Raw genomic sequence first — 25,902 nt, 5'->3', positions numbered from 1 at the left:
TTTTCATAAATGTGCTTGGAAAAGGGAAGGGGAGGAAAAGAAAAGGGAAGTAAAAGAATAGTTTGAAATTGTGAAGTTTTCAACTTCAAGCATTATTCATTTAATTGAATTATTACTATATGATAAATTTGAATCATAGTTGTTTGAATTGGAGAAAAATCTTGGGCTTCTCTTGGGGATGATGCTGTTTTGTAACTATTGATCTGATTGTTGAGTGTTAAAAACCTGTTGAGAACAATAATATATTATATTCAAAATTTGTTCTAAAATTACAAAACATTATTTAATCCTTCCCCCCAGCATATTCTGGTGTAAAAAGTAGTGCATTCTGCTATTTTAAGTGGCAGGATCGTTCATGCCATATTTGGTATCGGAGGGAACCAGGAAGTATGATATTCAGAATTGCTTCTTTAAAATACAATTCTGGTGTAAAAAGTAGTGCATTCAGCTAAATTCAGTGGCAGGATTGTATATGCAAAATTTGATATCTCAGCAGAAGTTGTTTTTCTGGAGGAATGCATTGGAATGGAATTCTGGCACCTTTCCCTGCTGTTAATTAAAAGTGTAGCGGTGTCAAACTCCTGACCCACAGGTTGGAGGGCTCAGAAGCTGAGAATCAACCCGAGCTACCACGTTTCTTTCCTCTGCAGTGTTTCTTTCCTCTCTGACATGTGCCAAAGTGACGGCATTGCTCCCCACTTGCAGCAGCTGGCTGGTTCCTTCCTTCCTTCCCTGCCAGCATCTCCCCCCGCCTCACTATGTGCTGAAGCATTTCTTTTTCCTCCTGAGCTGCCTTGCTCCTCCCCCCTACATCCTCATGGCTCTTCAATGACGAAGACGAAGACAGAAGAAACAGGTGGAGAAGAAAGAGGGACAGAATGAAGACATAATGAGGCTAACTCTTACGATGGGGGGGAACCAGGCTAAAGGAGCCCAGCCCAGTTTTCCCCCATTGTGAGAACCACCGGGCTCGCGGGTGGTTCTCCGGTGGCTAGCCTGCCAAATTAGCCCTCCCCTTAAATGAGGTTAGTGGAGCAAGCACTCCGCTAACCCTATTTGGCAATTGTGAGTTGCCACAGTGTGGCTCCATGCCATGGCGACTCGCGCAGAGACCCCAACAGGAGGCCAAAACAAGACTCCTGGTCTTGGGGGGGTCTCCCCAGGATGCCCCACGCACTCGAGCAGGGCATCCTGGGACTTCCGGGGGCCATGTAGCCCCCAATCCCCACAGCCCCTACCGGCTCCATGACGGAGCCGTTAGTCGTGTGGGTGGCCAATCCGGCCGCTCAGGGCTCCGCGGGAGATCATCTGTGGGGAGAGCGGGCTAAGCCCACTCTCCCTGCCTAACCCTCCCAGGCTCTACACACCGCTTGTGTGTAGACCCTCAATGAGTGAGTGGAGGGCAAGAGAGGGAGAAAGAGGGGAAACGGAGGAAGAAAGGAAGAGAGTGAGAGAAAGAGGGAGGACTAGGAATACAAAGAAGACAGAAGGTGCAAGATGGGTGTGAGGCGGCTTCCCAGAATCCTTCAAGTTAGTTGCCAAAACTTGAAATGAAACCAACTCGTATTTTTTCCTGCATCCCAAAATCAGTCTTGTAGTGGCTGTACGGTGAGTCAGTTATGTGTGCATGTAAAGTATATACATATTCTATCAATATATACATAGAGCCCCCACCCCAATCCCCTGAGGAGTTGTCAAACATGAGTTCTGGTAACTTCTTCCCTCAGAAAAAAAGCTGTCGGGAAGTATGACTTTATCTTGCACAAACCAACTACAGCACTGTATTCCCAGTGAACAGAAATATTTCTGTACAGTTTTTCTGTTGAGCTAATAAGCTAATCTGCCCTTCCACTTCCTCATCCTTAGGTAATGTGGAGGAAAAACTGAGAAGGGGAAAAACATCACCTCATTGCACAGAATGCAAATGTACTACAATTTATTTTTATAAGCTTTTCTTCGTGCAAATCACATTAAGGTGTTAGAAATGCAGAGGTTAGTAAAGGGATGTTTTCGCAAGATGCGAGAGCACAATATATGGAAATAAAAAGAAATTCAAAATGAGGAAGTTAAATTATAAATATCATTAATGCTCAAGGGACTGTTATTGAACTTCCTTTCCTGCATGCTGAATGGTATTGCATACTGTCGCTTCTTGCCCTTTTCCCTTGGACATTCTCCAGAGTGTTTAGAAGGCTTTTTTAGTGTATATTTTCCTGATGGTGGCTGACCATCCCTTTGTTAATGGTCCAGACCACCACCTCTTCCCTTCTCAGACTTGGTGGCACAGGAAAGTGGATGAGTCAGTGGTGGGTACAAGGATGGCTGCTTCCAATCCTTTGCCTGTCCTCTCACTCTGGGGTGTGTGACAGTAAAATCTGAGCCCACTGATCACCCAGAGGGAGCAAAAAGAGGCAGTGGTTGCTCCTGCTGTTGGAAGTGAAGGACTTTGCTCTGTCTCTTGCCTCAATGACAGAGAGGGACAGACTAGTGAGTCAGAGGGCTGGAGGGATCAAGACACTGGTCATTCCTCCTCTCTACTGCCCCGACACTATCCCTTTGATATGTAGATTGCTACTCTCAGGGACTTCCTTCCTTCCTGCCTCCCTTCCTTCCTCTTCTCCCTAACACACTCTTGCCTCTCTCCCTGCACCATGTGTGCAGAGATGCAGAAACTATCCCTCTGCATCCAGCTAGCTAGCTAGATTACAGATCCTATCTCCTATCTAGAATGGAGTTCTCCAATAAAGACTCCTTATATTGATTTGAAACTTTGAACTGGCTCCAAGCTTCTTTTACTCTCAGCACACACACATGCCTAGGCAGACTCCACTGTGTTGTGCTTCAATGCACTCTAGAAGGGTATCTCTTACCAGAGAGAATTCCCAACACCTGCCTCTGCCTAAGCTCTCTCTTTCCCTCTCTGGGCAGCATGGTGGAGAGGATTGGAATCAGTGGTGTGGCTGCCTAGAAAAAGGTTGCTAACCAGAGGAGGCAGCAGCAGCAGCTTCTCGGAGTCCCAGCCACTGTCTTCACATTTGCTCACACTCTCTAAGTACTGTGGCATGGAGGGCTGGGCCTTGTTACACTGCCTGGGATGAGGTGGCTGTTCTTTGCACTTCATGTGAAACGATTAGATTGTGCTAAACATAGTTAAGCACCTTAACCTTCCAGCTGTACCTGCTTAGAGATGCTTGTCTGCTCAGGCTGCAGCTTTGTGAGTTCATAGTCCCACTCTCATCTCCATGGTGCAGCAGCCTCTTGAGGCAGAAGAGTGGCCTGTGATTGAGATCCTGGCATTTCTTCATGTCTGGTGATTTCAGACATTAATTGAAATCAAACGGTGGTTTGCAAACCAGCTTCAAATTGTGGTTTTGGATCCTGATTTGTTGGTTGGAAACAGGCCGTGGTTTGTTAAAACAAGCCATAGTTTTGCATTACCATTGGAAATGCAGCCTTTGGCTTCTTTCAGTGGCAATGAAGGAATGATCAACATCTCTTTTTTGAGGCTAATATGACATAATAAGGTATGTTGGAGATGGAGTTCCAGTGCATCGACCTTCTGCACCAACTGTCCTAATGACCACCAGGGTCATTGGGAATAGAGATAGTGAGGTTGTTCCCACAACCAGCCAAAATCGGGCTAGAGGAGCCTAGCCCGATTTCAGATGATTGTGGGAGCCACCGGGCTCACAGCCGAGCCCAGTTGCCTCCCGGCGGTTAACCCACCTAAGTACCCCTCCCCTTAAACTGGGTTTGCGGACCGAGCATTCTGCAAACCTGGTTTTTCTGATTGTGAGTAGCTGCGGTGTGGCTTCGTGCCACAGCTACTTATGAGTAGTCCCCTGGAAGGGAGGTGAAAAGCTGCCTCCTGGCTCCGGGGGTCTCTCCAGTATGCCCTGCCCACTCGTGCAAGGCATACTGGAGCTTCCGGGGGCTGCGCGGGCCCTGAACTCCCCAGCCCCCACTGGCTCCATTATGGAGCCGGCAATCGTGTGGGCAGCCAATCCGGCCGCCCAGGGCTCCTGCCCTGCTCGTGTGTGGAGAGCGGGCTTAGCCCGCTCTCCCCGCTTCCTTTCCCAAACTGGGTCTCACTGATCATGAGACCCGGCTCAGTGAGTAAGGGTCTCCCTACCCTTTCTACCTGTCTCTACTCTATGACCCCTGATCTGACTCTTCCTTACTTCCTGTGCTGAGTCTCAGTCCTTCCTTTCCTCCTAGAGAGAAGATGGAAACATCTCTCTCCCTCCTTACCTATTCATTATGTAGTCCTTTAGATTATATTTAGGTCTTTCCTATCCAAGTGTATTTAACCAATAAATACTTAGTATTTAGTTCTACAAGGATCGCCATGTGTTTTCTCTAAATAGCTGTAAAAACTAAACTGTCCTCTGCTACCTGCTCTATAACTGGAGTGTGTGCTCATTCCTTAGTGCTCTGCTATTTTTACCTACTGGGGGTAGAAATTAACCTCTAACAAGGTAATCCACTGTATTGTTGCTATGGATTTGAAAGTGGGGGCAGGCAGTAGATTTTAACTCCTGATTTCAGGAGACCCACTGATCAGACAAAGCATATGTATACATGATGCACATAGGCTCTGTGCAGAAGACCCAATGAAAACATGCAAAATGGAATTGGGACCTCCTGATTGCATTCTCTTGCCTTCCACTCATTTGCTGTTTCCAGTTGGTTGCATGGATGGGATTGTTATTCAATATAGGGAAAGGAAGTGAGTCAGAAAGCAGCAACAGTAAAGTATTCCTTCCTAGACAGTAAATGCTCTATTTAGTTGCAAATTAACAGGGTTTAGTGGTTAGATTAACCAATTACTATGCATAATTGTTTAGGAAGTATATGAAGTACCAATGAGAAACTTGATTTACTTCAATGATTTAAATTAGCCCTATCTTGGTGATTTAACTTGGTATACTCTGATAGGGAGTACAATGGATTATTTATTGTCCTGCAGAGGAATTTTGTTATGGTAACATGAAAGGAAAAAGGAATAATTGGTGGATAGCAGGTCATCAAATATTTTGTAACGAGAATGGTATTTGTTCTCCCGTACAGTCTTTCATTAATAACTTCGTAATATTAATGAGGCACCTTTGTATGGAGAGAATCTATGCCACATATAATAAAATTTCTAATATATGATGTGCTAGATGGCTTGTGATGGAAATGTCTGCTATTGACACCTGTGCAATATGATTTCTTAACAGCAGTTTACCAGGTTTCGGTGAACAGATTTAAGGTATACATTTAAAATCCCGCTTCAACTGAAATATCTAGTTGAGAAGAAGTAATTATGAAGAAATGTTCAGGAACGGTTTATGTTTGGCTACTAAAGTGCTCCTCCATGTTCACTAAGTAATGGATGATGCATATCAAATGTTCATCTTGGGGTGGGGTGGGGGGGATATTCTCTTCAGCTAAACTATTTTTAGAAAGATTAATTAGAAATCCACTCAATAGGCTGAAAACAGAACTAACACAGACAGATCACCTGTTATACTTTTAATTTCCACTGACATTTGCCTGATAACTGTGTATTAACACACTTCAAGCAATTTCTGTTCATAACACCCAGGCAGACTGGTAGATTTCAATGAGTCAAAGATAGATAGATAGATAGATAGATAGATAGATAGATAGAACTCTTCTATTAATTTAGTGAGGTATATCCAAATATTAAAAAAAAAAGCATAGCAAGATAAAAGTTTTGTACTTCATACCTGGCTCTTCCCTATTTTCCTAGGTCTTCTTGGAACTCTGTATTGGATTTTTGTTGCTCTCCCCTTCCCTCTGAAACTGACTGTGATTCCTGAAACTATGTCGCTGATGGTCACACTGCCTTCAGGAACCATATTTTGGGAGATCTCTGTAGGCTTCAGAGGGAAGAAGGGATTGATGAAAATGGACCCTCTGTCAAAGCACCAGCACAGCATTAGCAGCATCAGCACTCCATTAGTTTGGATGTGGCCCATTCAATAAAGCTTTAGAATTGAAGCTGGGACATTTGAAATCCCCACTCAACCATTATGGGAGGCCTTGAGCATGCAATTAACTCTCAGCTCTGCTGCCCATCTATAAATCCTGAATAGCAGTGGCATGCTTAGCAGGGCTATTGTAAAAATCATTTAGAAAAATATCTTGAAGTGGGGTGGCTTCAGACATCTTCCTTCCAGAGGTGGGGACATGATGGCACCATTCTGTGTACCAAATCAAACAGATAGAGTTTTGAGGAGCAAGGCTTCAGCACCTTAAACGTCTCTGCTCTGGGTGCCCCCCAGGGGTGCAACTATAATAGGGCAAGGGAAGACAGTTGTCTGGGGGCCCACTGCCTTGGGGGGGGGCAGAGGCAAGTCACATGACTGACTCCCCCAGCCGCACACCCGTCCGGGCTTCCTTCAGTTGTATTCATCCTCCAAAACTGATGTGAGTGTTAAGACCTGGAGCTACCAGAACAGCATGTCTTTCTCTATTACCATTAAATGACTTGCATCTCCCACAACTTACAAAACCTTTAAAAAAATAATTTAGGATGATATTCTATTGTGGCACGTAGGAGATATAATTTCCCTATGCTTTTTGTTACTACCGATACTATTCAGCCTCATTTAAGATTTCTTTACTTCATGAGCTGAGCTTCAGTAAGGGGGGGCCCATTTTAAAATCTTGTGTCTGGGACCACTCCAACCTTGCTACGCCCCTGGTGCCCCCACCATTACCTTACAGCTCCAGTGATTGGGTTCTCTGGCTGGTGCCTCCCTAGTTGACTAGCCTAATATTCTGTGCATCAGGAATGCTCAACACCTCCTCCCCACAAAACCCATACACCCTTCCCATGCATTATGTTCAATGCAGTACAGTCTGTGTACAGTGAACTCATGTACAGATCTATATGCACATATATTTATTCCCATAATATGTTGAGCACATGTACATTAGTACACTTCCTATCTGTACCCTGTTTTTGAAAGGACTTGTTCCCAGGCTCACTTTTAAAATGGACACAGGTATAGTTGTTCACACAATCACATGAACATGTGTACAGGCTACGCCTGTGCAAATTTAGATGAGTAAAATCAGGCCACGTCTGATTGTACCAAAACTGGAGGGGTTCAGAGAGTCTGAACCCGAACTTGGCCAGCCCAGCTTGGATTGAACTACTCCAACCGCTTTTCTGCCAAAAAATGGCAGCAAGGGGCTTGTGGTTTTTTAGTGATCGTGGCTGGGACCCATCTTCTGCCCTCTGTCTGTCTGCCTGCATGTGCATATCTAAACTTGAAAATAAATAAATTCAATTTTTTAGCCCATTTTTAACTCACAAGGAGCCACCAGCCAATTTCTGGGTTTCTCTTGCCAGTCTCTGGTGTGAGGTAACTTCCCCTCCCCCTTAGAATGTGAAGTTAGCTCACTTCCCCTGCGACTCTCTGGTGTTAAGTTAGTTTTCTTCCAGGTTCACATTGAGTATCCGTGGTGTCTTCTAATTTTTTTTTTAATGTTTTGTCCAACCCTGACCCAAATCTCAGTCCTGAAACCAAGTTTGCGAAGGGTCCAAAGGGACTCAAACTGATATTTTCAGGGTTGGATTAGATCGAGTTGGACATGATCCTGACTTTTGCACTCATGCACAGGTCTAATACAGACATTTGTATGCATGTTCAGTATAATGTTTGAATAAGGCTACTCCATTGCACTCCATTGCTTAAAAGCCTCAACATGCACCCCCCCATCACATTTAACATTAAACAATTGGATATAATAGCAATAGCACTTACATTTATATACCGCTCTATAGCCGGAGCTCTCTAAGCAGTTTACAATGATTTAGCATATTGCCCCCAACATTCTGGGTACTCATTTTACCGACCTCAGAAGGATGGAAGGCTGAGTCAACCTTGAGCCCCTGGTCAGGATTGAACTTGTAACCTTCTGGTTACAGGGCGGCAGTTTTACCACTGCGCCACCAGGGGCTATAACCTTTTTTTTACCAGAAAGCAAATATCTGGACTTCTGAATCACCGCCTTCACCCCGCAAAACAGTTGTGCTGACTACTTACGTTAAGTCTGTAACTTGTGTGTTCTAGACTAGACTTGCACTACCACAATATTTGCACTGGTACTTGTGCAACAGTTGCACAGTTTGCCTAATTTGTTTTAAAGGGGCCTTTTGCACAAGAGCGTTATTGTACAAGAGCACAATTCCACAAATTCTTTAGTTTTCTTCTGTTCTTTAGCACAAGTATGTGGATTTCTTGTGCTAGTGCAACTTTGCTTATTATGCAAGAAGTTTGTTAGGATGTAAGCCAGTTATTTAAAAAGCACTTTATTATAATAATTATTTTTTAAGGTCAGAAAACTAACCTTTTCTAAACTAGCCTTTAAATGCTTGCCTTAATGAAAATATTTTGAGTCATTTCTAGAAGATGGTCACCCTCTGGTTTTATTGGACTTCTAAAGATGGAATTTGCAAAGCTAGAAGATGCCACAAGAGAGTGCCTTTCTCTTTGCATGTCCTTGCCATTCTCACTTGGCAGAGAGACAGCCATTAAATTGCCATTAAAAGGCTAGTTCTGGCTGACTATAGAGAATGTGATGAAAAACCGTGTAAGGGGAAGAATGTAGGGTACCTAGACATCAGATAATTGAAATTTTAAACTCATTAGAGCTGGAGATGTAGTTTTTCCCTGGCTGTCTTTTTCATGCTAATAATTGTTATTTTTCAACAGAAAAAATGCACATCTTAGAGAATTCATTTTATAACTGGAAATAATTCTTTTCATTCTGCACATTGGCCACTATCTTATATAAGGCAAATTCATGGGAGATAAGACTGTGTTAAAGCTGACTATGCCATTGCCATCTGTCTGTCTTAAGTTAGAATGATGGACCAGATGGACTTCAGACTGATCCAGCAAGGCAGTCTATTTTACATGGCACAGGTTTGATTCATTCTGAGTTGAGAAAAACAACTTAATTTTGTTTAAACCTTGGTTCATTTGTGTGTCACAATCCATGCAGGTAACAAACCATGGTTTATTTTGGACTCTCAGACCATGATGTGAACCCTAGATTTGAAGTGATTTATGCAAATCCTGGCCCCTCATGGCATCTGGATGGATAATCTTGGTTTGATCTCAGTTTGTTTTATTAGTGCTGCCCATTGATACTGAAACATGAGCCTAGAGTCGCCGTAAAACCAAGCCACTACTCAACAGTAGCTGAACTCAGGGCCTATCTGCATGGATGTTGTCTACTTGTACAAGCTGGTTGTGTGCACCACCCTCTGGCACATTAATGGTTCTGCTTCTGGCACTGTAAATGCTTGGAAAATGATAGTTGCAGTATTGTACTAAAAGTTGCATCCTTTGTTCTGGTAGATTTATGTGATTGGTTTTCCCCAGGCTGAAATGGTGGGAACAATAGCAAGATTATTCCTGTGTCCAGATGGTCCTGTGAGTAGACTCTGTACCTTTTTCCTTCCGCATCCTCCCCCACCCTCCACGTTTCCCCACTACATTGTGTAGTGCTGAAGGATATGGGATTGGGTCAGGTTGCCAGCCCTGAATGCTGAGTAATTTATTGTTCAGTGGGGCACTGTAGTGTGGGAAGGAGAATCTTTTTAACCTCATGGCATGTATTCCTACACCCCCCACCTCTAGTTAAGCACACCTCCCTGAATACTATTAGGGGATACTGTGTATATACTAAACTATTAGGGACTCAAGCAGGCCAGTTTCCTCTCTCTTCCTACATTTTAAAATTTCCACTTTCAACAGATACTTTTAACATACAATGATGAGGTCATTAACACAATAAAAAATGGTGTTCCATCCGGGCTTTGAAGCTGTGTGTGCTCCCAGTTTTCAGTTGTGTGAAAGCAAGGGAAGAGGAAAACCTGGGTAGTTTTTCCTCCTACCTTGCTCCCACACAATCACTTCTACCCAGGTTTTCCTTTTCCCTTGCTTCCACACAACTGAAAACTGGGAGCACACATAGCTCCCAAGCCCAGATAAAACACAGTTTTTGATTGTGTTAATGACCTCTGTGGTACGGATGTGTGAAACGTTTCGGATACAAAATGTTTTGTACCCAAAACAGCCTGTTTCAGGTGTTTTGTAGACAAAAAAACCCACCCATTTTCCAGATCCAAAAGTTTTGTGTACAAAACAAAACGTCCCTGTTTCGGCTACAAAACGTTTTGTTGTTTCGGACCTCCATTTTGTAGTGATCTCTGAGTCAGTCTCCATTTTGTGTTTGACATCTCTTTGAATTTCCCACCCTTCCAGCCTTCTGATCGGTGACCTAAATCATGGGCTGACCTGCTGACAATTCCCTCCTTGTTCCCCATTGGCTCTTTTGCTTCTTGCCGCTCTTTACTGACCCCACATTGGCCAGGGGGAAGGGTTGCTAACCCATGGGGTGCTGGGTTCTGTTGTTTCTGTGGTTTTCTGAGTGTAGATTCTCTGGTAGCATATGAGAGTGGATTCTTGTTTTTCACTGAAAATCTCATATACTACCAGAGAATCTACAATGAACACCGCAGAAACACAAAACCCAGTACCCCAAGGGCTTGTGGGTATGGAGGTGGTTGGCACCCTATGTGCACTACACAACCCCTCGCTCTGGGAAACCCCAGTGCCCCCCAAATGGAATTATGAGGCTCCTGAAACCTCCATTATTCCCCATGGGAGAAATCTTAAAAGACACGTAAACTTCAACAATTCACAAAAGATCAGCCCTTTGCCCAATGGTGAGGAGAACTGGTCTTGTGGCTGAGCATGACTTGTCTCCATAGCTAAGCAGAATCTGTCCTGGTTGCATATGAATGGGAGACTTGATGTGTGAGCACTGCAAGATACTCCCCTCAGCGGATGAAGCCACTCTGGGAAGAGCAGAACGTTTCAAGTTCCCTCCCTGGCTTCTCCAAGATAGAGCTGAGAGAGATTCCTGCCTGCAACCTTGGAGAAGCCGCTGCCAGTCTGTGAAGACAATACTGAGCTAGATAGACCAATGGTCTGACTCAGTATATGGCAGTTTCCTATGTTCCTAATTCTTTTGAGATAATTCTGGAAGTTTCCTTGCCCCCACTGGGCACTACCACCCACCACACTCCGCTCTGGGTCATCCCTTTCCCCTTGATTTGAAGTGATACATTTGCTGGAATCCCCATTATTCCCTATGGGAAAATTCTTAAAGATGTGTAAACTTAAAAAATTCACAAAAAATCAGTCCTTTGCCCAATTCCTTTGAAATTTGGGTGGTAGCTTCCACCCATTGGACACTACCACCACCACCCACTCTTTTTGCCCTGGGACCCTTTTTAAATCAATCCAAATTGATTCGGATTCGAATTCGGAAAATTTGGCTACAAAACAAAACAGGGCTGATTCGGATTCAGAAAATTTGGGTACAAAACAAAACAGGGGTGTTTCGATTCGGATACAAGTCGAAACAAGAAAATTCCAAAATGCACACCCTTACTCTATGGCTCAACTGCCCTCAACCATAAACCTAAGTGCTAGATTTTTGCAGTCTGCCTGACCACCATTTCTTGTAAACCTGTTTCCCCTCTCCTCTGTGGAGGAAAGCTGCCCATAAAAAACAACAGAGAATCCCAGATTTTAGTACTGTTGTGATTTGGTAGCACCGTGTGTGTCTTCCCCTGCAACTAAGAAAAGACTTCCTTCCTTTTGGTGTCCGATGTGCACCTGGAAATTCCCTCTCTAGACTTTGAAGCTATTCACATGAGCAGAAAACAGGGTGACCCCATGCATACAACCTTTATCCTATTTCAAGCCTCACAGCAAACACACGTGCATTTGGTGAAGCCTTGGTAGTGAATGTGAGAGACTGACGAACAACTTTTACAGGGTTCTCTTCAAGGCAGTCAGCCACAGCTTGTTGCAATGTTGGTCCTCCAGCCCCCTGAGTGGCTAGGGGGGTCACATGACCCAAGGAGACCACTCAGAGGGCTCCAAGCTGCAGTCCTGCTTTGCTGCTCCCTGATTGGTAGTCTCAGTTAAGACTTTCCTGGCAACTGCAGCACTGTCAAAGGCACTGAACTCCATCCCCATGCCCCAAACTTCCTGCTCACAACAAGGCAGGCGAGAGAAGAGAGCAGCTGCAGCTGCCAGCAAAGGAATAGCCACCATGAACACATGCAAACCCTAACACACACCTCAGATCCAGGAGGGACACAGCAGATGCCCCCTGGAGCAGTTGCCAGATGCCGGTGAGAGCAGTCGGCAGATGCCCCCACAACTAGCCCAGGCACTAAGGTGGTGGCAAGGGTGATGAGATGTGTCTCCTACCACCCTTGTACAGTTGCTCCCCTGATCACAGTAGCAATAGCAATAGCACTTACATTTATATACCGCTTTATAGCCGGAGCTCTCTAAGCGGTTTACAATGATTTAGCATATTGCCCCCAACATTCTGGGTACTCATTTTACCGACCTCGGGAGGATGGAAGGCTGAGTCAACCTTGAGCCCCTGGTCAGGATCGAACTTGTAACCTTCTGGTTACAGGGCGGCAGTTTTACCACTGCGCCACCAGGGGCTCAGTAGATGGGTAGACAAGCAGGCAATGGGGAGTGCGCACCTGCCCTCCTTGCCACATGTGTCACCACCCCCTTCACTCTTGCTGTGGCGGCCCCCATAGCCCTATCCCACTGTACAACAGCATGGTTTGGGAAGGCAGAAGTGGGAACCTACCCCGCCCCCTCACCCTCCCCGCAGCTGTGGCCTCCGTGGCACCCCATCCCACTGTATAGTGTGTGTAGATGGTAAGAACCCCCCTTCCCCCCCTGCCACTGTAGCCAAGTGGCGACTCTGCCTCCCCATCCATCTGCCACTGCCATCCCCTGCTAGCCTCCCAAATAACAAGGAAGTCAATCTGCAACCCATTTTGGTCCTCTGTGCGTGCATAGAGGCCACTCACGTTACGAGGCGAGTGGGTGTAGGAGCTGCTCTGCCCGCCGCTGAGCCCCCTGCGGCCATCGCAAGCCCCCTGCCGCCGCTGCCATTGCCACCATGAGGCTGAAAAAATTTGCAAGTATCCCAGTCACCATGTGCGCACCGCTCCCCCCCCACCAGGGCAGTGGCGGGCAGACCAGGGCTGACCCTCCGCCTCCATGACCCTTGCGTGGACAGTCTGTCAGTCCAGCGGTCACTCCTGTCCCACCCCCCCGCCACCACGAGAGCCTGCTCCAGCCCTCCCCCCACCGCACATATGGTGGCTAGAATACTTGCAAAGATCAGGAATTTGGCTTCGCGGTGGATGAATGATGCTGAACATCTGTCCACCCACCCCATCCATTGGCCATATGCTACGGCCCCACATGTTCGAGGTCCCCCACACGCTCCCTGTATGGAGCGCATTTCCGCATCCCCTCACAGGGTGTGAAGGGCTCCCTCTCGTGCAGCTGCGAGGTGTGGGGGCATGAGCACGCCCAGGAAGGAGAGCTGCAGAACGGCCCTGGTCAGCAGTGGCTTGTTCTGTTGCCACCACCATGGCCCAGCCTGGAAGCGAGCGTGACAGCAGGCCAAACCTCTGGGAGGCTCTGGAGGTGGGATGTGCTGCGGGCCCATTGCGTTTCGAGAAGGGGCCCCCCTGCCTGCAGGAAGGTCAGCCGGCCATCCCACCCACTGCTCCCTGCCTGTTGGAGACACTTTTGGACCCACCTGGAGCAGCCGCCATCTGCTTGGGAAGGAGGAGCTCGCTGGCAAGGAACACTCTTTGCTGTGTGCACTGGCCCTGCTACCTCTGGGAGGGATCACTGGTGGGTCCCCACTAATGGAAGCCGTTCTCCCCATGGCAGCTGCTCTCTCCTTTGATGCTGCCATCCTGCTGCAGGCTTCTTCTTACCATATAGTGGACAATCATGTACTCCCACCACTCACTGGCACCAGGAAGGGGAGAGCAGCAGCTCCATCACCTGTGCAGTTTCCACATGGAAAGGGCAAGGGAGCTGTTGCCCTTGCTTGGCGGTCGGCGGCGGGGGTGGGTGGGTGGGGTCAGAAAGCATCTCCTCTGAGGCAGCAGATGGAAGGAGGAACTGGCGGAGCCCAGAGCGGTGTACTACATACTCAAGTTTCTCCTCACAACAACCCTGTGAAGTAGGTTAGGCTGAGAGAGAAGTGACTGACCCAGAGTCACCCAGCAAGTCTCATGTATGAATGGGGATTTGAACGCGGGTCTCCCCAGTCCTAGTCCAGCACTCTAACCACTACACCACGCTGCAGGCAAGGGCAGCTGCAGGCAAGGGCAGGGCCACTCCTGCTTTTGTCCAGTGACTTGCAGGGGACAGGAAGGAGCACAAAAATCCCCATTCAGCCATGATATTTGCTGGGTGATGCTGGGCCAGTCACTTCACTCTCAGCCTGACCTACTTCACAAGGTTGCTGTGAGGAGGAACTTGAGTATGTAGTACACTGCTCTGGGCTCCTTGGAGGAAGAGTGGGATATTCTATATTATTAATTCTTCTAGACGGGCCCTGTGCCCTGCGGGGAAGCTGGAAAGCAATTTGACAGTTGGATTGGGGGGCTCTGTGAAGCAGCAAGGAGCTCGGAGGCTGGGGGCAGCTTTGGGAACTGGACAGTTGACTCTGAGGGCTGTGGGTGGCAGATGGTTGGCTGAGCTGTGCCGTGAAGCAGCAGGGAGCTTGGAGGCTGTCAGGTGAGCAGGCGACAGTCCCTGGCAATGACAGGGGAAGCAAGGACTGTGAGACAGAGATAGAAAGATGGAGGACAGGGAGCACAAGCACGAGACTTGTGGGGGGAGACTTGCGGGGGGCGAGCAGGGGTGGCGAGAGCATTGCAGGGGTGGCGAGAGCATTGCAGGGGCGGCGAGAGTGATCGAGAGCATCGCGGGGGACGGTGAGAGCGAGCGAGAGCGTCGCGGGGCCGGCAAGAGCGAGCGAGAGCGTCACGGGGGCCGGCGAGAGCGAGCGAGAGCGTTGCGGGGGCCGGTGAGAGCCAGCGAGAGCATCACGGGGGCCGGCGAGAGCCAGCGAGAGCATTGCGGGGGCCGGCGAGAGCCAGCGAGAGCGTCGCGGGGGCCGGCGAGAGCAAGGTGAGCTCCCTGCCTGGCATCTCCAGGTCAGGCTGAGCGGGAATCCTCCACTACCAGTCTGTGTAGAGTAGACAGTACTAAGCTGGATGGACCAATGGACTGATTTAGTGGAAAGCAGCTTCCTATGTTCATATTTTCCCTTGGGTTCATTTGCAAGGTGCCTGCCACTTTGAGGAAGCTCAGTGCTGTTTGCTGGACAGGCTTTCCCCTACCAAACTTCTGTTTGCTTTACAGCCCACTCTGGTATCCAGGCTCTATGGTATCCCCGGGGAGGAAGCCACAAGCAGCGTCCCACAGCATTCCGTGGCTCTACAGGAGCACTGGGAGGGAGTAGGCAACCTCCCCTGCTTGCTGAACCTGGTTTTAGAGTAGGGGCTGGGAACTGGGTGACCCTCTTTTGACAGAGCGCTAACCTCACCTTCAGACCTCAAGCCCTGTTTTTGCTTGTTGTGAGAATAGCCTCAATGAGATGGATACTCTAGTATTTTCTTATTTCTGTGCTCCTGCAGGTCTTGCAAGCTCACAGGACCTCCTCCTCCTCCCTCAATGATTGCTTTTTTAAATTTACAAGCATATATGCATCTATACACCTAGGGAGTTTCTCCAAAATGTAGAAACTACAACCCCTCTGGGTAACCCCATATTGCTTTGAAACTTATAGTCACTCACTATTAGACTGATTGATACAGTTAAGATACAGCATATTTCATGATATTTTAGTGGGTTACTTTACTTTTGTTCTGTTAATTTATGTTATCATATTAAACTGTTTTGTAATAATTGATTATAATTAGAAATTAATAAAAATATAGATATTAAAGAAATAAAACATAGTAACACTGATCCCAGGGATATGATGGGATAGCAAATTCACATAACCATTCATTTTATGATGTGACACTTTTTGTCTGTCACCATGAAGGCACATTTGAATACAAGTAGGGATGTGCGAATCGATTCGGATACAAATCGATTTGTACCCGAATCTAGCTGATTCGGGTGATTTGGAGACAAAACGAATCACCCCTGTGGTGCATTGGCTAGATTCGGGTACAAATCGAATCGTGGCTGATTCGATTTGAATCAATTCGGGGTTCGGATCTGTCCTATTAATTTCCCCAGATTCCCAGCTTTCATTTTTTTTAAAAAAAGCTAAGCTCTAGCCCTTATAGAAGTGGAGCTTTGGAGCAAAATGTGTGGTCACTATTTTTTAAGTGTCCGGATTCTTTGGTGTATAATAACTTTCACTCAATGAATCCCTATGAGGATTCATTACACACCTTCATTTCTTCTATTCATTTTGACTGTCTTTTAGACAGTTCAAATTGTCAACTGCCATGTGCCAACTACACTACACTCCCACCCACAAGGCAGTGAGGTACTATTCAGTTTAAGTTAAGTGCCTAATGGGAGAGGCTACCACCCAAATTGCAGAGGGATTGGGCAAAGGGCTGGTTTTTGTTGAATTGTTGAAGTTTTCCATAGGGAATCATGTAGGTTTCAGCAGCCCCATAACTGCACTTGGGGGGTGCTGGGGTGGCCCAGAGTGAGTGGTGGTGTAGGGAACAGATGGTGCCAGCCACCCCCATGGGTTTCTATCCCATGGGGTTCAGGGTTCTGTTGTTTCTGAGGTGTTCTGAGTGTAGATTCTCTGGTAGCAAATGAGATTTTCAATACAAACCATGAATCCACTCTCATTTGCTACCATAGAATCTACACTCAGACCATCTCAGAAACAACAGAACCCTGTACCCCATGGGTTAGCAACCCCATGGGAGTGGCTGGCATCCTATGTGCACTACACCACCACTCACTCTGGGCCACCCCAGTGCCCTCCAAGTGCACTTATGGGGCTGCTGAAACCTCCATTATACCTTATAGGGAAAAACCTTAAAGATGAGTAAACTTCAACTATTCACCAAAAACCAGCCCTTTGCCCAGTCCCTCTGCAATTTGGGTGGTAGCTTCCACCCAATAGGCACTACCACCTCACCACACTCTTCCACCCCAGATCCCACTTTATGCCCCAAATCTTCCTCAAAGACACTAAACCTTCAACTATTCCCCAAAAATTAGCCCTTTGCCCAATCCCTCTGCAATTAGAGAGCCAGCGTGGTGTAGTGGTTAGAGTGCTGGACTAGGACAGGGGAGACCAGAGTTCATATCCCCATGCAGCCATGAAATTAGCTGGGTGACTCTGGGCCAGTCACTTCTCTCTCAGCCTAACCTACTTCACAGGGTTGTTGTGAAAGAGAAACTCAAGTATATAGTACATCGCTCTGGGCTCCTTGGAGGAAGAGCGGGATAGAAATGTAATAATAATAATAATAATAAAAATAAATACCAGCGTGGTGTAGTGGTTAGAGTGCTGGACTAGGACCGGGGAGACCCGAGTTCAAATCCCCATTCAGCCATGCTACTAGCTGGGTGACTCAGGGCCAGTCACTTCTCTCTCAGCCTAGCCTACTTCACAGGGTTGTTGTGAAAGAGAAACTTAAGTATGTAGTACACCGCTCTGGGCTCCTTGGAGGAAGAGCGGGATATAAATGTAATAATAATAATAATAACAACAACAACAACAACAAATACTAAACAAAACAGGCCTCGGATACCAAACATCTAAAACAGCAAGTAAAATCAACTGTCTGCTGTACATGGACAATCGGAAGTTGTATGCAAAGCCCCAGTCACAAATCGAATCACTGCTAAACACTGTCCGTATATTCAGTAGCGATATAGCAATGGAGTTTGGACTAGACAAGTGTGCTGCATTAATAATGAACAGAGGAAAAATAACAAAAACAGAAGGAATAGAACTGCCCAATGGAAGCAAGATCAAGAACCTGGAAGAGAAAGAACATTACAAATACTTGGGCATTCTCCAGGCTGATAACATTGCACACACTGAAGTTAAAAGAAAAATTGGAAGTGAATACATCAGGAGAGTTAGAAAAATCCTCAAGTCCAAACTCAATGGCGGGAACACCATACAAGCCATAAACACCTGGGCTATACCTGTTATCAGATACACTGCAGGAATAATAGACTTGACCCAGGCAGAGCTAGAGATGCTGGATCGTAAGACCAGGAAAATCATGACCATCAATCATGCTCTGCACCCCCGCAGTGATGTCGATAGGCTATACCTCCCTTGCAGTTCAGGTGGAAGAGGAATGCTGCCAGTCCATCAAACAGTAGAGGAGGAGAAAAGAGGCCTTGAAGAATATATCAAGGACAGTGAAGAAGATGCACTTCAAATGGTCAATAACGCAAAACTATTCAACACCAATGAAAGAAAGCAGGCCTACAAGAAAGAACAAGTCAAGAACCGAGCAGAAAAATGGAGAAATAAGCCCCTGCATGGTCAATATTTGCACAATATAAGTGGAAAATCAGACATCACCAAGACCTGGCAATGGCTTAAGAATGGCAACATGAGGAAAGAAACAGAGGGTTTAATACTGGCTGCACAAGAACAGGCACTAAGAACAAATGCAATAAGAGCAAAAGTAGAAAAGTCAACAACAAACAGCAAGTGCCGCCTTTGTAAAAAAGCAGATGAAACCGTGGACCACCTAATCAGCTGTTGTAAGAAGATCGCACAGACTGACTACAAACAAAGGCATGACAAGGTAGCAGGGATCATACACTGGAACATCTGCAAAAAATACAAGCTACCTGTAGCTAAACATTGGTGGGACCATAAAATTGAAAAAGTTGAAGAAAATGAAGATGTAAAAATATTATGGGACTTCCGACTACAAACAGACAAACATCTGCCACACAATACACCAGATATAACTGTAGTTGAGAAGAAAGAAAAACAAGTTAAAATAATCGACATAGCAATACCAGGGGATAGCAGAATAGAAGAAAAAGAAATAGAAAAAAATCACAAAATACAAAGATCTACAAATTGAAATTGAAAGGCTGTGGCAGAAAAAGACCCAAATAATCCCAGTGGTAATTGGCGCCCTGGGTGCAGTTCCAAAAGACCTTGAAGAGCACCTCAACACCATAGGGGCCACAGAAATCACCATCAGCCAATTACAAAAAGCAGCTTTACTGGGAACAGCCTATATTCTGCGACGATATCTATAACAATTGACAATAAAATTCTGGCATCCCAGGTCCTTGGGAAGGACTCGATGTCTGGATGAAACAAACCAGTCAATAACACCTGTCTGACTGTGTAAACAAGAAATAATAATAATAATAATAATAAAATTGGGTGGTAGCCTCCACCAATTAGGCACTACCACCTCACCACACTCTTCCACCCCAGATCCCACTTTATGCCCCAAATCTTCCTCAAAGACACTAAACCTTCAACAATTCACCAAAAATCAGCCCTTTGCCTAATACCTCTGCAATTTGGGTGGTAGCTTCCACCCATTAGGCACTTAACTTAAACTGAGTAGTACCCCACAGCCTTGTGGGTGGGAGTGGGGTGTAGTTGGCACATGGCAGTTGACAATTGGCACTGTCTAAAAGACAGTCAAAATGAATAGAAGAAATGAAGGTGTGTAATGAATCCTCATAAGGATTCATTAAGTGAAAGTTATTATACACCAAAGAATCCGAACACTTAAAAAATAGTGACCACACATTTTGCTCCATAACTCCACTTCTATAAGGGCTAGAGCTTTTTTTTTTTTTTTTTTAAATGAAAGCTGGGAATCTGGGGAAATTAATAGGACAGATCCAAAACCCGGATTTGTTCGATTCGGATCAGCCATGATTCGGATCTGAATCGAATTTGGGGTGATTTGGATGGGTCAGATTTGGATCCAAATCGAATCAGGGCTGTTTCGATTCGGTTACAAATCGAAACACAGAAAATCCAGATTGCACACCCCTAAGTACAAGCACTAGGTTGAATCCATATCACCACCTAATCTTGATTTGGATAATCCCCCATTCACCATTAGCAAGGAAAATGTATTTTGATAATGAACCATGTAGTTGTGCTAATTAGCCTTGACCAAAAAGAGCATTAACAATGATGTAGCTTCATCAAAACTTGTTGGATTATTGTGGCATGAGATACCAGTTATCAGATGAACAGTGGGCTGGTTCACACATGTGTGCTCATCACTTGATGACTTCATCACCAAGTGATGTTGTAAATGTATGATTGGATAGAACTTCTATACCCACAGAGAGAACTTCAGAAAGCCATGCTTTTTAGTGGATTCAGTTCACACAGTCAGCTGCCACTTATCAAGTGCAGAAACATCAAATGATTTACATGAATGTGTGAACTTGCTTTATTCCATATGTGGGTCGAGATTTATACTTCAAGGAGATTATACTGCAAGGCTGAACTTAAGTATATGTTCTCTGGCCTCATATTCTGGCTTTATAGCAACCCTGCTGACTCGGCAAAAAGAGACACCTTTTAAAGTGTTAAGTGTCTTATCGGCAGGGAGAGAGCACTGTTCATATCCAGCCCCAGCACAGCATCTATTTGGTGGCTGTTACGGGTGTCTCCCTTGTGTTTCTTTCTAGATTGTGAACCCTTCTAGGACAGGGAACTATCTTATTCCTTTTTTCTATGTAAACTGCATTGAGAACATTTTTGTTGAAAAGTGCCAAATAAATATTCTTAATAATAATAATGATCATCATTATCATCACTGGGAGTTTTGGGCCAAGATTGTAATTTAAGATTAGCCAAGGGCGACAAATATAAAGATAGATGTGAGAGATTTCCTGGTGCAGTGGGAGGTCACGTGAAGTGGCAGGAAGACCGAAGCAGGAAAATATAATATAAACAAATTCACTGACAAAAATCCAGGTTTACAACTGAATAGTGTGAAGACACAATCTCTTTAAGAGGGTTGTGCTTGAAAGAGTATTGTCAAGTGACTCAGCGACCCCTCGGTTTGGCCGCATTTGCACATAGCGTGAAACTGGAGGTTGCCAACCTGTGGTTAATTTTTCAAACAGTGAATTGCATTGCAGACATTTGTCCAACCATGGCCCGACAACCTCCATTTTCAGCGCAGGGGGGCTCCTCCCTCTTCCTGGTTTGCTGAGGCTGCATCCCAGCAAGCTCCATAGTGCTTGTGTTGCCAGACTGTGGGCAAGACATCAGCATATCTCCAGGGTGGCAGCCATTGGCCACGATCTTCAAGGAGGTGTGCAGAATATGATTGTGCCTTTTTGGAATGGTCTGCCCACCCTTGCCAGGGAAAAGGCATTTAAATCCCTTTAAATACCATGCCATGAAAGCCCTTCTTCTGATAGAGATTGCACCTCCACCCTCATAAGAGCCCCACAATCAAAATATCTTGCACGATAACAATTTCTGGTGGGTGGGATCCTGGGGGGTAATATTTTCCTGTTACTCAGGAAAGGGAAGGGAACATGATGACTTCCTAGGAGGGGATATGTATATGAGGGAGGGCAAAGGATCTGGGTAAAGGATATGTATTCGAAGAAGGGCACAGCGGGTCTGGCCTGCTGTGACCAAGGATGCTCTTGTGATGGCTCACCAGGTGCAGAGTGGGACTGCTGGCAGCCCGTGTGTGGCTGTGGCCCTGCTGACCCCACCCCCCACATCTGACATCAGACGCGAGGCTAGCCACGCCCCGATGTCTGACATCAGATGCGGGGGGCATGGTCTGGCTCCTGAATGGAGCCTCAAGACTCCGTTCGGGAGTTGGAGTTCAACTCCTGAAGGGACCACGCGGCCCCTTCAGCAGTTAAACTAAGGCTGATGCTGTTTTCGCATCACTTCTTCCCTGCCTTAGCAGGGAACGCAGCGCCAGCCTGAGTTTAGCTCCCAAAGGGGCTGCACAGCCCCTGCTCGGGAGCTAAGCTAGCACCCCCGCGTCTGACATCAGATGCAGGGGGTGTGCCAGGGCCATGAGATGCGGCCCCTGATTGGGTGTGGCCCGGGTTCTTTGAACCCGCTGGCCCAATGGTATCTCCGCCCCTGTGGCTCACCCTGGCAAAGAAATCCATGGAGACCAAACCACACCTGCCCCCGTAGTGGCTTTCTATCAGGCAACTAGCACTCTCATGAGAGGGCTGGTCTACTGGGGAGGACCTTAGGCTTGCAAAAACCTGTGGTCTTTCATTGGACCGCACACTCATGAGTTGAGCTAACCCTACAAAGGGGGCCCCATTTGTGTGGGGGCCTCTCTCTCTGTGATTCATGACAGAACGTTTGCCCAGCAACCCTATCATTTCCAGGGAAGCCTTTCAAACAGCCACAGGAGATTTTGATGCTCCATGTGTCCGGACATAGCCAGATGTGCAGACTGGGGAAACACTGGGCCCGGGGACACATTTTCACTCTCATTCAAATTTACCGGGTTCGGACAGTTGTTGCACTCTATGTAGATCTGCCGCCACATGGAATTGCAGGAGAGGGGAGCCCCAATTTCTAGTGATCCCAGGAGAGTGGAGTTGCTGTTCTGGGCAAAAACAAAGATGGACATGTTCAAATGGGTGAATGGGTTGTCTGAGGGAGTGCTTTGACAGCTTCTTCATGACAGTCACCAAGATAGGGAGAGGTTTTGCCAGGGTACCCATCCCTGTAGCTTGCTTTTGTAGAGCAACTTGGCTGAGCATCTGCCTTGCAGTCCCCATGGCTTGACACTCTTGTGAGAGTACAGCCTGTGGGAGAGGGTGATATCATCACACATTATTAGCGATTCTGCCCAATACCTTTGTTCCCACAGACATTTCTTCTTATCAGACACTCTCATGAAAGTCCCCATGGCCTTATACTCTCATGAATGAGCAGTCCATCTAGAACAGCATCCCTGCTCATCACATATAAGGAATCACACTTTTCACTGGGGCAATGCTGATCCTCCTGCCCAGCCCTTCTCATGAGTAAGCCTAGGGACTGCACAGGTACCCCCAAGGGGAAAGTGCTGGGTCCTCCTTCTGCAACATCATAGTACAAAAAGTAGACCTTAGCCATTCAATAATTCCTGGCTGGGGTACTCTTTTAAACCCAACGCCGGGTATCACTGCCCTGCCATATGTTGCTGGCAGGGCAGCATATGTTGCTCTCCCAGAACTCCAGTGGGGTTACTCTGCTTATGTTGCCACCTTGAGTGCATGTGGTTGTGAACATACAACTTTGTCGCTTCATTTTTGGAAAGCAAAGTACATAGTGCCCTTCTTGCCATCCTGTCCCCTTTCTCTCCTGATTTTCGGGGGGGGGGAGCAAGGAACAGAGTGGGAAGAAGGCATGCCCCTGTGTGACTTTGCCATTTGATAGGTTGACAGGCTTGGGAGGGGGTGTGGCAGCATCCCTGTTTGTGGGCAACTGCTTTGGTGGATCAGAAATGGGGGTGGGGAGAATGTTCGGAGAGACAGCCAGCGAGAAGCACCACAGTCATGGAGCGGGTTCGATCCTGGGTTTGTCTGCACCGCTGTCTCTATGATTATGGTTCCAGACAATGAACCAAACTGCAGTTATGGTGCTGTCCATTCTCAGATGTAACACTGCTGCTGAATAACCTCATATTATGGCAGCGAAATTCACTGCAAACCAGAGGTTCAAACTGGAGTTTGGCGAAGCAAACCTCAGGTCACTTTTGCTGCAAAATTGTGGTTGCATGAATTTGGACGTCATGGAATTCCAACCTCTGCTCTGTTTAACCATAATTTAAATTATATGTGAATGCAGCCTTAAAGTTGAACTGGCAATGTAGACCTGGTATTTCTCTCTAAGTAAAACATGGACTCTTTAGCTATGTAAATTGTTAAATAAAGTTTTGTTTATTTCATAACTGAGAAACTGGCAGTCATTCATACTAGAATATCACAACCAGTGTCTAGTGGAGTTCTAGTATGTGGCTAGAATTCTTGCAGCTAGCACCTTGTGAACCTACTATGACAGCTATGAGATACGCATTTAAGATTCCGTTCCTTAATGATAATTAAATACCATCCTACTCTCCATTTTAGAAGGCCTTTCGTGAATATAATCAAACCTTGAAGATATTTAGAATAACCAGTGACTAGTAATTTAGAAATTAAAGTGTAGCCTCAATAAACGACATACCACAGTGCTAATAAGATTAGGAAGTGTGAGCCAATTTTCATATGCAGAAACATGTGGAAAATAATTTCTAATCCACAAAATGCTACAAGGGCATATTTGGTGTAGTTGAAATTTGTATGTATATCTGCTCAGTCACACAGTCTGTTGTCTCGTTAGCACCCTTTGGATTCTGGCTATAATTAGATGAGGAGGAATTCTAGTTGGTTGGAGAAGGGATTCCAATTTTGTGTTTGTGTGCTTAGCTAGGCAACCTTTTTGCCAGAGTGTCTGTCAGACTTGGACATGTATATACCAGTTTTCCCTGGATACATCTCATTTGTCACCCCTCACCTTTGAAACACGTTCCCTGCAGAGATGCAGGATTTGACCTCTCTGCCAGTTTTTAAAAATGGCTTTAAAGACATTTCTTTTAAATAAGGCATTTGGTGCTGGATTGTTTTAATGGTTTTAGTTTTGTAAATAATGATTACATTTTTTGTAAACTGCCTAGAGGTAATTTGACTGGGTAGTATAGAGATATATTGAATAAATGAATGCATATGCTTATTATGTGCCTGCCTGCATCTATCTATCTATCTATCTATCTATCTATCTATCTATCTATCTATCTATCTATCTATCTATGAGCAAGTGTCCCTCATTTGGTTTTGTTGCTGTTCTGTGAGTTCCTATCCACCTGCCTTCTGGTTTATTTTGGAGTAGTTCTAAAACTAATTGTGGGATTAGGTCATTATTAGGTCTTATTAAATTCATGGAGGACAAGTCTATCAATTGCTACTAGTCTAAGGGCTAAAGGCCACCTCCAGCCTCAGAGTCAAGATGCCTCTAATTACCAGCTTGCAGGGGAGCAACAGCAGGGGAGAGGGCATGTTCTCATTTGTGGGCTTCCCAGAGCCATCTGGTGGGCCACTGTGTGAAACAGGATGCTAGACTAGATAGGCCTTGGGCCTGATCCAGCAGGGCTGTTCTTATGTCATGCTCTATTTGCTGCAGCTTTCAGTTTGCATCTTTTAATTTCCCTTGCCGGTTATTGGTGTGTAAGAGAAAGCACATGCATGTTAGTTAAAACACTGCACAAAAAGGAATAATGATGAAATAGGAATAATAATGAAAAAGGAATCCTGTCAAGATTACTTTTAATGCAGTGTTTTAATGGATGTGCTATGTACGACTACTTAGGATATTTATATACCGCTCTTCAACCAAAGTTCTCAAAGCGGTTTAAATAGAAAAATAAATAATACATAATAAGATGGACCCCTGTACCCCAAAGGGCTCACAGTCTAAAAAGAAACATAAGATAGACACCAGCAACAGCCACTGGAGGGATGCTGTGCTGGGGCTGGATTGGGTGAGTTGCTCTCCCCCAGCTAAATATAAGAGAATCGCCTCTTTCAAAGCTGTCTCTTTGCTCATTTAGCAGGGGTACTCATGTACTCATCTGTGGCAGTAAACTGGTAATCTGTAAGGGAGAAAGGAATACAACTCATGCAATTTTTAGATGCATTGGGATATGAACAAAGTTTGGAGATCAGAATACAAAAGCACAGTGGATTGCTAACACACTTCTGCCACTCTTCAAAAAGATCAGGTTAATTTGGAATGCCAGTATCAGGAAAAAAATTCAGATGTCGAATTTCATAAGTATCCAGAATACCTTCTTAGCTTTAAAGATCTATCAGTGTGGCTTTGCATTTATGGAAGTCAGACAAGACAGAACATAGGACATAGCCTTTTCCTTTTGTGGGATGCTTATTCTTACATTCCCTGCTAAAAGAAATCCAT

The 25,902-nt window shown here is 45.7% G+C and overlaps 2 long non-coding RNA genes across 3 annotated transcripts in view; one reads left to right on the top strand and one right to left on the bottom strand.

Moving 5' to 3' along the window:
- LOC128342460 (uncharacterized) overlaps nt 1–25,902 on the top strand; it is a 238,098-nt gene that overhangs the window by 1,732 nt on the left and 210,464 nt on the right. The gene's annotated exons all lie outside the window — the stretch shown is intronic.
- On the bottom strand, nt 130–22,512 carry LOC128342470 (uncharacterized). Its single transcript, XR_008314995.1, has 3 exons — nt 22,406–22,512; nt 5,736–5,888; nt 130–225 (listed from the first exon to the last, which is right to left on the bottom strand). It is a non-coding gene; the product is annotated as an uncharacterized LOC128342470 (long non-coding RNA).

Source organism: Hemicordylus capensis, chromosome 1, assembly GCF_027244095.1.
Source record: "Hemicordylus capensis ecotype Gifberg chromosome 1, rHemCap1.1.pri, whole genome shotgun sequence".
NCBI classification, from domain to species: domain Eukaryota; kingdom Metazoa; phylum Chordata; class Lepidosauria; order Squamata; family Cordylidae; genus Hemicordylus; species Hemicordylus capensis.
The sequence above is the reverse complement of the archived record's forward strand: the minus strand, read 5'-3'. Positions and strand labels throughout refer to the sequence as shown.